At 40.9% G+C, this 10,000-nt stretch overlaps 2 non-coding genes across 2 annotated transcripts; both read right to left on the minus strand.

Moving 5' to 3' along the window:
- Window positions 1–1,227: 1,227 nt before the first annotated feature.
- Window positions 1,228–1,381, minus strand: LOC133667757 (5.8S ribosomal RNA). Its single transcript, XR_009833360.1, has one exon. It is a non-coding gene; the product is annotated as a 5.8S ribosomal RNA (ribosomal RNA).
- A 1,532-nt stretch (window positions 1,382–2,913) lies between these two features.
- On the minus strand, window positions 2,914–4,828 carry LOC133667713 (small subunit ribosomal RNA). The gene has a single exon (XR_009833326.1). It is a non-coding gene; the product is annotated as a small subunit ribosomal RNA (ribosomal RNA).
- Window positions 4,829–10,000: the final 5,172 nt, after the last annotated feature.

The raw sequence follows: 10,000 nt of genomic DNA on the forward strand, positions 1-10,000 counted from the left end.
TCCGAATATCGGTTTTGTTTTAACGCCCGTCCTCTATTTTAGCTTCCGTTGACAATTCCAGCGGTTCCTACTTTTAAAACCTCCGTCGTTTTCTCATCTGTACAGAGATCGAAATCACCGATACACGCCTTCGAAGCTCAACCCGATTATAATACCCTGATCCATCAAAGACGATGAACAGGCCGGGGATGGTACGTCGAGGCGTGCACGAGTCTCTTTACTGCTGTACAGAGAAAAAGAAAAAAAAACAAAATGAGGCAAAGTGAAACTCACGCAAGGAAAAATATCACGAGCCGTTTCCGGGGACTGGACGACCGACATGGACATGCGGTCCGGCGATGAACAACGAAAAAGGCATGGGATGACCAACACTAGATTCAGGAAATTTCTCTTCCTCTGCGCGGAGATGCCATAATTTGTCGTCTCGAAAGGGAAAAAGAAAAACGAAAGAAAAGCCTCGCCAAAGAGAATCGTACTCGTCCTCATCTTACGTATCCTATTATCTCCGTGGAGTCTTCGATCTCTGGTACGAAAACGTATCGCTTAAGGACTCGCGTGCACGTTGATGTGACGGTCCAGCGGATAGTTCCGACAGAGTATGACACACACGAAGGAACGGAGTGGGTATTCCGATTCCTGGGGCTCTTCTCTCTCTCTCTTTTCTTTAACAATCTCGACGAACGGCAATCATCACGCGCCATCAAGGGATCTCTCTTCCCTCCTCTCTCGATATTAAACTCCCATATTTTATCCTTTCTCACAGTATCGCAGAAATATTAATTTCAGACGACGTTAGGGGCGCGGTATGTAATCGTGATCCAAAGACGGACGAATCGAAGCAGTGGCGGGTACGAAATAACGTTGAAAACGAGCACGAAGCGGTGAAACACGGGCGGTCATCCGTTACGTAAAACGGACGACTCACGACACCGAGAACACTCACGCAGGTCCGTGACATTTTCATTGTTACATACCACACGCTAGCACATGCATTTCGATTCTGTAGTCTCGGTCACGACCGCGACGAACGCCAACGAACGTCAAACAATCGCTCGTACGTCGCGCATCTTCCTCCTTGTAACTTGTCCTTTCCTCGATTTTTGACACCCGACTCGGAAACGTTCGATTTTAAAGAACGACGGCGGGGATTACAAAAAAGAGAGAAAAAAGGATCAAATGTACGAAGAGTAACGATACGCAACGCAAGCAGTATTTGGGTTACGTGAACGACCCTCAGCCAGGCGTGGTCAGGAATTGTATCCGTGGACCGCAATGTGCGTTCGAAATGTCGATGTTCATGTGTCCTGCAGTTCACACGTTGACGCGCAATTAGCTGCGTTCTTCATCGACCCACGAGCCAAGTGATCCACCGTTCAGGGTAATCGTATTTTCTTTTTTATTTTTTATATTAAGGAAACGACGAGGATACCCCGATACTGAATCCTTTTTTTTAAACCGTCGCTCAACCTGGAGAGAACGACTCTTCTTCGAAGCATGGTCGCAGAGCCCATACGCTTAAAAAATTCGATATTGAAAACTATAATTCGTTCAGGTATATATTGCATTCTCGATAAAATTCGATGGGATACGAATTTCGGTTGGCCTCGAGCGGTCTTACCTCCCAATTTCCGAAGCGAATATCCGCTAACGGTACGGGTGTCCGACTCACGACACGATGGCCTCTCTGTATAACCGAACATAATTCGATATTCCCCTCTGAACGAACAACGTTTCAACTTTTAAATAAGAAGCGATAAAATCGGGCTCACGTCGACGCGATGCATCTTGGTTTCGCCGTTCTTGGTTTCGTCGGTTTAAAGCTTACAACGACGACGACCATCACACCATCCACCCATGGGTAGGAAGCACGATTCGAGAATGATTATAGCGTATAAGAAAGAGGTCGAACTGGTATCCATCGAAGAGAACGTCGCGAAACAAAGTTCGACGGCGGCTCGTCCATCCTTCGATTTCGTTTTACTATCGACGCGCTACTTGTCCTTACCGCTTTTTCGATTATCATTATCTCGACAGCTTCGTTCGATCCCAAAGTCTTGGTGTGCGGTCCTCGTCCATCTCCCGTTTTATAACGGGAGCTCAGGCAACGAAAATAAAAAAGAAAGGAGGTACAGAAATGTGAATTTGGTACTTTTCTTGCACGTATCTATATACATACACATACGCAACGCACGCATATACGTTCATAAAGACGGCGGGTCTATTTAAAAAAGACCTCACGCAAGCGCCTTATTGTGTTGTCAAGCCATTTGTCATTTTATTTTTGTGTTTTCAATATATTTCAGTAGGGACGTAATGTTATTAAAGCGGCGGGTCATTTAAAAATTCGACCTCACGCAAGCGCTTTTTTCTTTTTTATCATTTTGTATATACCATTATGCATATACATACGTGATACGTACACGTACGTGCAAACCGTACCTTTATAAATCTTTATTAAAAATATACATCATCGAGACGGCGGATCGCGTCCGTATATGCATCCGTAAACGCACACACGACGACGACGATCTCACGCAAGCGTCCCTTTGTATCTTTTTGCGTACCATAACGACATTCATCTCGTCGAGACGGCGGGTCCGTTTATTCGATAAATAGACCTTCACGCAAGCGTCTCTTCGAGCTTATTTATCGTTATTCCCTCTCTCTTCGTGTCGAATTTTCGTGTCTGGTAAGAAAAAAATTCGAAAATGATCGAAATCAACGGATACAACGGACGGAAGGGATTTCTTTTTCTTTCCCTCCTCACGTAAGCCATCGTTCCGTGATTTCATTATTCGTTCGATGTACAAAGTACATTTTGGTATTTAGTAATGGAATCGAAATTCCATTTTATCCTTCTCCTTGTTTATCTCTCTTTTTGTTACGCATTCTCTTTTTGTATGTTTCATTCGTTAATGATCCTTCCGCAGGTTCACCTACGGAAACCTTGTTACGACTTTTACTTCCTCTAAATGATCAAGTTTGGTCATCTTCCCGGTAACATCGGCAATGCCGAGACATTGGCCGCGCACCAGTCCGAAGACCTCACTAAATCATTCAATCGGTAGTAGCGACGGGCGGTGTGTACAAAGGGCAGGGACGTAATCAACGCGAGCTTATGACTCGCGCTTACTGAATTCCTCGTTCATGGGGAATAATTGCAAGCCCCAATCCCTAGCACGAAGGAGGTTCAGCGGGTTACCCGGGCCTTTCGGCCAGGAAAACACGCTGATTCCTTCAGTGTAGCGCGCGTGCGGCCCAGAACATCTAAGGGCATCACAGACCTGTTATTGCTCAATCTCGTGCGGCTAGAAGCCGCCTGTTCCTCTAAGAAGATTTGTTTGTACGTTGGTAGTAAAAACCCACCGACCGAAGCCGAGGGCCTTCGAGATACCATAAGTTACGTCTATTTAGCAGGCTAGAGTCTCGTTCGTTATCGGAATTAACCAGACAAATCGCTCCACCAACTAAGAACGGCCATGCACCACCACCCACCGAATCAAGAAAGAGCTATCAATCTGTCAATCCTTCCGGTGTCCGGGCCTGGTGAGGTTTCCCGTGTTGAGTCAAATTAAGCCGCAGGCTCCACTCCTGGTGGTGCCCTTCCGTCAATTCCTTTAAGTTTCAGCTTTGCAACCATACTTCCCCCGGAACCCAAAAGCTTTGGTTTCCCGGAAGCTGCCCGCCGAGTCATCGGAGGAACTTCGGCGGATCGCTGGCTGGCATCGTTTATGGTTAGAACTAGGGCGGTATCTGATCGCCTTCGAACCTCTAACTTTCGTTCTTGATTAATGAAAACATTTTTGGCAAATGCTTTCGCTTCTGTCCGTCTTGCGACGATCCAAGAATTTCACCTCTAACGTCGCAATACGAATGCCCCCATCTGTCCCTATTAATCATTACCTCAGGGTTCGAAAACCAACAAAATAGAACCGAGGTCCTATTCCATTATTCCATGCACACAGTATTCAGGCAAAGGTAGCCTGCTTTAAGCACTCTAATTTTTCAAAGTAAACGTATCGGCCCACCTCGACACTCAGTGAAGAGCACCGCGATGGGATATTAGTTGGACCGCCCACAAGGAGCTAAGCCCACCGATAGGACGTACCACATAATGCCAGTTAAACACCGCGAGCGGTGAACCGACACTGTGACACACAGATTCAACTACGAGCTTTTTAACCGCAACAACTTTAATATACGCTATTGGAGCTGGAATTACCGCGGCTGCTGGCACCAGACTTGCCCTCAATTGGTCCTCGTTAAAGGATTTAAAGTGTACTCATTCCGATTACGGGGCCTCGGATGAGTCCCGTATCGTTATTTTCGTCACTACCTCCCCGTGCCGGGAGTGGGTAATTTGCGCGCCTGCTGCCTTCCTTGGATGTGGTAGCTGTTTCTCAGGCTCCCTCTCCGGAATCGAACCCTGATTCCCCGTTACCCGTTACAACCATGGTAGGCGCAGAACCTACCATCGACAGTTGATAAGGCAGACATTTGAAAGATGCGTCGCCGGTGCTAGATGACCATGCGATCAGCACAAAGTTATTCAGAGTCACCAAAACAAACGATGGACGAACGGACGAGCCGTCCGCCACCGATTGGTTTTGATCTAATAAAGCATTCCTCCCATCTCTGAGAGGAATTCTGTTTGCATGTATTAGCTCTAGAATTACCACAGTTATCCAAGTAAATGTGTCCACGATCTAATGAACCATAACTGATTTAATGAGCCATTCGCGGTTTCACCTTAATTCGGCATGTACTGAGACATGCATGGCTTAATCTTTGAGACAAGCATATGACTACTGGCAGGATCAACCAGGGATCTTAGTTTATTATTAATATATTTTGCCAATTTTGACATATATATATTTTTCGTCGTCGGTGCCCCCTCACCGATCGACTACAATAGGTCTTTATAAATATTCGAGCACGTATCAAGCATGCTAAACATTTGGTAACCTTTTGAAAAAAATTTAATTTCATAAAGCGCGTAATATAAATTCACGCTGAGGCATATCCCAATGTAATATCAGCACTTCCACAATATGCCCCGTTCATTCACAATTTCAAGAATCATACTTCACAATATCATATATATAAAAATTATAATATAATATTGTGTTTTATTTAACAACGTGGTGTTACAATAACATCGCACGTCGTTTCTTTTCTCTCACTTTTACAAACTCAAAGCTCATCATACGAAACGTGTCGTATTGCAAGCCACCAAGAACTATTCGACACGCCCGTACGCCCTAGGGATTTATATATCCTTAGGTGTTAGAAAGGCCCGATCGCTCGAGGCTAAAAGTTGATGCTCAGTCGTACAAGTACACATGGCAAAAGCCATACATACAGGTCACCAGCGTCCCCCTATAGGTCGCTTTGCCGCTCAAGAGCCATTCGGTCATAGACACCGACTCGCGGCTATGCAGTGTGGAGAAAGATCGGTAAGAACCGGACAGAAACAGTCGAGAAAGTATTTCCCGAGGAGCGGTGTACCGTATCTCGACCGAGATCGTAGAACGGACACGCGCCCGACGCTGCTCCGCCCGGCCGCACCGGACCGTCGCTTCTCTTACAGTAACCGAACGGCCGGCCACCATGTCGGCGCCGACCGGGCTAATGCACGGCCGCTTATGGTGCAAAACCGCTGTAGCGACAGACCGAGCGGAGGTACGCTGGAACTTAGACTTCGATCGATGATCATTATCATTATACAAATTGGTAAAAAAAATTACAAATATATTAACAGGATGGTATAAATGAAAGGTCAATAATAGATTTTTCAAAAAAATTAAATTTTTTCCTCGATAAGAAAAGTTACGAAAAATTAATTTTTAATAAAGGAACAAAAAAAATTAACAATATAAAAAATTGCAAAGGATAAATATAAATTGATTAATGAAAAAAAACATACCAGTTATAACGTTATTTTTCGAGAAATTAAGAAAAAAATGCCCGAGTCATGTCGGTTCGGTGGCCCGACCGTACGCGCAAAGTCCCCGGTCATGTCGGTTCGCCCGTTCTATATATATCGCTCAGAGTAAAAAAAAATTATAAGTATATTAACATGACGGTATAAATGAAAGGTCAATATTATATTTTTTCAAAAAAATTAAATTTTTTTCTCGATAAGAAAAGTTACGAAAAATCAATTTTTGATGAAAGAACAGAAAAAATTAACAATATAAAAAATTGCGAAGGATAAATATAAATTGATTAATGAAAAAAAAACATACCAGTTATAAGGTTATTTTTCGAGAAATTAAGAGAAAAACACCCGAGTCACGTCGGTTCGACCATAGCTCGATCGTACGCGCAAAGTCCCCGGTCATGTCGGTTCGCCCGTCTTACGCGTATGGCGCAAAGTCCCCGGTCATGTCGGTTCGCCCGTTCTATATATATATCGTTCAGAGTTCCCCGGTAAAAAAAAATTATAATTTATATTAACATGACGGTATAAATGAAAGGTCAATATTATATTTTTCAAAAAAATTAAATTTTTTTCTCAATAAGAAAAGTTACGAAAAATCAATTTTTGATGAAAGAACAGAAAAAATTAACAATATAAAAAATTGCGAAGGATAAATATAAATTGATTAATGAAAAAAAAACATACCAGTTATAAGGTTATTTTTCGAGAAATTAAGAAAAAAACACCCGAGTCACGTCGGTTCGACCATAGCTCGATCGTACGCGCAAAGTCCCCGGTCATGTCGGTTCGCCCGTCTTACGCGTATGGCGCAAAGTCCCCGGTCATGTCGGTTCGCCCGTCCTGCGCGTATAGCGCAAAGTCCCCGGTCATGTCGGTTCGCCCGTCCTACGCGTATGGCGCAAAGTCCCCGGTCATGTCGGTTCGCCCGTTCTATATATATATCGTTCAGAGTTCCCCGGTAAAAAAAAATTATAATTTATATTAACATGACGGTATAAATGAAAGGTCAATATTATATTTTTCAAAAAAATTAAATTTTTTTCTCAATAAGAAAAGTTACGAAAAATCAATTTCTGATGAAAGAACAGAAAAAATTAACAATATAAAAAATTGCGAAGGATAAATATAAATTGATTAATGAAAAAAAAACATACCAGTTATAAGGTTATTTTTCGAGAAATTAAGAGAAAAACACCCGAGTCACGTCGGTTCGACCATAGCTCGATCGTACGCGCAAAGTCCCCGGTCATGTCGGTTCGCCCGTCTTACGCGTATGGAGCAAAGTCCCCGGTCATGTCGGTTCGCCCGTTCTATATATATATCGTTCAGAGTTCCCCGGTAAAGAAAAATTATAATTTATATTAACATGACGGTATAAATGAAAGGTCAATATTATATTTTTCAAAAAAATTAAATTTTTTTCTCGATAAGAAAAGTTACGAAAAATCAATTTTTGATGAAGGAACAGAAAAAATTAACAATATAAAAAATTGCGAAGGATAAATATAAATTGATTAATGAAAAAAAAAACATACCAGTTATAAGGTTATTTTTCGAGAAATTAAGAGAAAAACACCCGAGTCACGTCGGTTCGACCATAGCTCGATCGTACGCGCAAAGTCCCCGGTCATGTCGGTTCGCCCGTCTTACGCGTATGGAGCAAAGTCCCCGGTCATGTCGGTTCGCCCGTTCTATATATATATCGTTCAGAGTTCCCCGGTAAAGAAAAATTATAATTTATATTAACATGACGGTATAAATGAAAGGTCAATATTATATTTTTTCAAAAAAATTAAATTTTTTTTTTCTCGATAAGAAAAGTTACGAAAAATCAATTTTTGATGAAGGAACAGAAAAAATTAACAATATAAAAAATTGCGAAGGATAAATATAAATTGATTAATGAAAAAAAAAACATACCAGTTATAAGGTTATTTTTCGAGAAATTAAGAAAAAACACCCGAGTCACGTCGGTTCGACCATAGCTCGATCGTACGCGCAAAGTCCCCGGTCATGTCGGTTCGCCCGTCTTACGCGTATAGCGCAAAGTCCCCGGTCATGTCGGTTCGCCCGTCCTGCGCGTATAGCGCAAAGTCCCCGGTCATGTCGGTTCGCCCGTCCTACGCGTATGGCGCAAAGTCCCCGGTCATGTCGGTTCGCCCGTTCTATATATATATCGTTCAGAGTTCCCCGGTAAAAAAAAATTATAATTTATATTAACATGACGGTATAATATAAATGAAAGGTCAATATTATATTTTTTCAAAAAAATTAAATTTTTTTTTTCTCAATAAGAAAAGTTACGAAAAATCAATTTCTGATGAAAGAACAGAAAAAATTAACAATATAAAAAATTGCGAAGGATAAATATAAATTGATTAATGAAAAAAAAACATACCAGTTATAAGATTATTTTTCGAGAAATTAAGAAAAAAACACCCGAGTCACGTCGGTTCGACCATAGCTCGATCGTACGCGCAAAGTCCCCGGTCATGTCGGTTCGCCCGTCTTACGCGTATGGAGCAAAGTCCCCGGTCATGTCGGTTCGCCCGTCCTGCGCGTATAGCGCAAAGTCCCCGGTCATGTCGGTTCGCCCGTTCTATATATATATCTTTCATAGTTCCCCGGTAAAGAAAAATTATAATTTATATTAACATGACGGTATAAATGAAAGGTCAATATTATATTTTTTCAAAAAAATTAAATTTTTTTTTTCTCGATAAGAAAAGTTACGAAAAATCAATTTCTGATGAAAGAACAGAAAAAATTAACAATATAAAAAATTGCGAAGGATAAATATAGATTGATTAATGAAAAAAAAACATACCAGTTATAAGGTCATTTTTCGAGAAATTAAGAAAAAAATACCCGAGTCACGTCGGTTCGACCATAGCTCGATCGTACGCGCAAAGTCCCCGGTCATGTCGGTTCGCCCGTCCTACGCGTATAGCGCAAAGTCCCCGATCATGTCGGTTCGCCCGTTCTATATATATCGCTCAGAGTAAAAAAAAATTATAAGTATATTAACATGACGGTATAAATGAAAGGTCAATGATAGATTTTTCAAAAAAATAATTTTTTTCTCGATAAGAAAAGTTACGAAAAATCAATTTTTGATGAAAGAACAGAAAAATTAAGAATATAAAAAATTGCGAAGGATAAATATAAATTGATTAATGAAAGAAAAACATACCAGTTATTATGTTATTTCTCGAGAAATTAAAAGAAATTATCCGAGTTATGTCGGTTCGCCCGTCCTACGCGTATGGCGCAAAGTCTCCCGGTCATGTCGGTTCCCTCGTTCTGTACATATCGCTCAGAGTACCCCGGAAGAAAAAATTATAAATATATTAACATGACGGTATAAATTAAAGTTCAATAATAGATTTTTACAAGAAAATTAAATTTTTTTCTCGATAAGAAAAGTTATGAAAAATCTGTTTTTGATGAAAGAAAAGAAAAAATTGACAATATAAGAAATTGCGAATGATAAATATAAATTGATTAATGAAAAAAAACAAGTACAAGTTATAAAGTTATTTCTCGAGAAATTAAGAAGAAAATATCCGAGTCATGTCGATTCGGTAGTACGACCGTACGCTCAAAGTCCCCGGTCAGGTCGGTTCGCCCGTTCTACGCGTATCGCGCAAAGTCCTCCGATCAAGTCGGTTCGCTCGTTCTATACGTATCCCTCCAACATCCATGATATTTAGATATTTTTCCCGCAATATAGGTTTAACGTTTCGAGTGATAATTCTTCTGTTCTGTAATCTTACAATCTAAGAAGCTTGTATCTGCCCATTATTATCATTGTTTGCTTACAGTTACTATGTGTTGGTCGTGAAAAATCCTTTATTGCTACTATTTTGATATTACTATTATTACTATTTCCCCCCCCCCCTTTTTTAAATAGTATAGCGTACTCGCATATAATATTTTTATTAATACAATTATTTCATGTTTTAGACATTAATTCGTCTTATATTTTATATCTATTATGAATATTCATAAATATTTACATTCCCTTCCTTTTTCTCCCTTCCCCGTTCTTTCTCC

This window comes from Apis cerana, unplaced genomic scaffold (assembly GCF_029169275.1).
Source record: "Apis cerana isolate GH-2021 unplaced genomic scaffold, AcerK_1.0 scaffold3_AcerK, whole genome shotgun sequence".
Lineage (NCBI taxonomy): Eukaryota > Metazoa > Arthropoda > Insecta > Hymenoptera > Apidae > Apis > Apis cerana.